Raw genomic sequence first — 2,294 nt, 5'->3', positions numbered from 1 at the left:
GGGGGGGGCAGTTAACTTTCTCCTGTTTGTGGTGCTCAGGCTTATGGTCCCAGGTTACAGGTGTTGACATTCTGGGCCTGTTGACACCACTGCTGACAGTGGTATGCCAGGGTATGACCCAACTCAGCTCGATCTGTGGGAGGAAGACCAGGTTTGCTGCTGTGAGTCAGAATGGATGGCACCCAGCAACAGGAAGCCTGCCAAGGTGCCCGTGCCCAGCCTGGGGGCTACTCCCCAGTCTGTCAGTGTCTGAGATGATGCACCAGCAGCCCCAGGCTCACATTCCTCTTTGTACGAAGTAGTGGGTGATTCACAGAACCTTGCATTCTCCAACTCATAGCTGCTCTTGGCGCATGGGTCCAGTGAGAACCAAAGAGAGGGGCCAAAGAGTGGAGACAGTGTTGAGTGTGAATGCAGTGTCTCACCTGACTCTGTGCAATGCCGAAGGCAGGGAACACTCAACTCCCAGGTCCAGCACCTGATTCCAACTCAGGGTGCGGACTGTGTGTTGCCCAGTGGAGCTGCCCAGGAGGTGGCTTTCCAGACTGTAATCCTAACAGAGAGAGACTGCCAGAGCTCTCCACCCCAGAGCCAAGCTTGAACCAAACAACTCTATGGTTAGCACACAGTGTGCCAATTGCTTATACTATTTTAACAAAGAATCTAGGTTATTAAACCATGTCCTCTTGTCACCCTCCTTTGAACCCTGGTGGCTTGTAGTGAGTTATGAGTTGGAAAGCTAGCCCCTAACCACCAGGTCAGCAGTTTGAGCCCAGCAGCCACTCAACAAAAGAAAGAGGAGGCTGTGTGCTTCGGTAACATTGACAGCCTAGGACATAGGAATCCCCTGGATGGCAGTGAGTTGGCATGTAAGCCCTTAGGCTGGGCGGCTGTCTGCTTGTTAGCTGCTTTCGGGTTACCTCTGACTCTTCGTGGCCCTGTATGCTCAGAGCAAACACTGCTGGTCCTGTCCCCATCTGGGACACAGTTGTGGCAATCCCTCTCAGGGAGTGGCTCTCGAATTTTCCCTCACCAGGTTGGTAGCTGGTCTTGTTTGATGACAGGTCCAAAATCTCGCTGTCGATTCTAAGGAACATTCTTGTTGTATTTGTTTGTTCTTCTGTCAATCAATTATTGTGCCTCGTTTTCACTGCCCAACGTTTGTGTGCATATGAATGTGACTGAAAAGACCCCAGCTTTGGTCATCAAAGTGCTTAAACAGTTCCTTTCAAGATGCTGTTTGCCACAAATTTGGACAACGCGGTATATAATTTAATTTCTTGACTGCTGCTTCCGTGAGGTTATGTGTTGAGACTGATAACCAAAAGGTCAGCAGTTTGAACCCACCAGAGGCTCTGCGGGAGAAAGATGAGGCACTCTGCTCCCATAGAGTTGCAGCCTTGTTAAACCCACAGGGGCAGTTGTGTCCTATTAGGTCACTATGAGTTGGGCTGGACTGGACAACAGTGAGGTTGGTTTGGGGAGGTGCTGACTCTATTGCTTCAGCAGAATGAAATCCTTACCAGGCTTCGCCTTCCCCTTTGATCGTGGTATGGTCAAGTTCAGTTGTTCACCTCCTTCTTGCTAATTCCACACTGAGAATGTTTCTGGCTCAGACCAATTTGTTGCTGATGGCATGAAGTAATTTCTTGAGCTACATGAATGGAGTGGCTGGCAGGCCCAGGGCAGCAGACATACAGACAGAGACAGACCCTCACCTGCTAGTGAGAAGGTAGGAATGCATAGTGTGAATGAGTCCCAGCAGGTAGGAGTAAAGAGACTCCCTGGTCGCCTGGCAGAGGGCTGCACGGAGAAAGTATGACCAGTCACCAGAGAGCAGAGAAGTCCCTGGTAGAAGCTGGGCTATAGCTGGGTGGAGGGAGGCTGCTAGCCCGGGTTCCCTGGCTGCAGAACCTCCGGGCCACCAGATGGCCTCACACTGTCATGCAGGAGTGCCTTCCTCCTTGTGTCACTCAAGCGCCCTCTGCTGGGAAAACACTGCACCTCGCTCTTAAATAGGGCCTGAGGTCAACCGCAGAGCCAACCCAGAAAGGGGTGTGAGGAGTTGGGAAGGTGGTGTTCCAGCTAGTGGCCTTAATTGGAATTGCCTGCTTGCTAGGACCCTGGTGGGGAAAACTGGCTCACACTTCCTGGTGGGGCTCCACTTGGGGAGATGAGACATTGGGCACTGATAAGGGTGGGACTGCATGCCAGAGCCAGTGGTATGTTTCACTTCTGCTGTTGAGCTACAGGTGGGCCAAGGTCCATGTCACCAGTGGCTTGTTTGTTTTTGT

The 2,294-nt window shown here is 51.8% G+C and overlaps 1 protein-coding gene across 6 annotated transcripts in view; it reads left to right on the top strand.

Annotated features, from left to right (window-relative positions):
• The window catches only part of ANKRD11 (ankyrin repeat domain 11), a 127,584-nt gene that overhangs the window by 106,218 nt on the left and 19,072 nt on the right, over nucleotides 1–2,294 (top strand). The window lies entirely within an intron of this gene.

Source organism: Echinops telfairi, unplaced genomic scaffold (genome assembly GCF_000313985.2).
Source record: "Echinops telfairi isolate 266 unplaced genomic scaffold, ASM31398v2 ScPeMD7_2291;HRSCAF=2852, whole genome shotgun sequence".
Classification (NCBI taxonomy): Eukaryota; Metazoa; Chordata; class Mammalia; order Afrosoricida; family Tenrecidae; genus Echinops; species Echinops telfairi.
The sequence above is the reverse complement of the archived record's forward strand: the minus strand, read 5'-3'. Positions and strand labels throughout refer to the sequence as shown.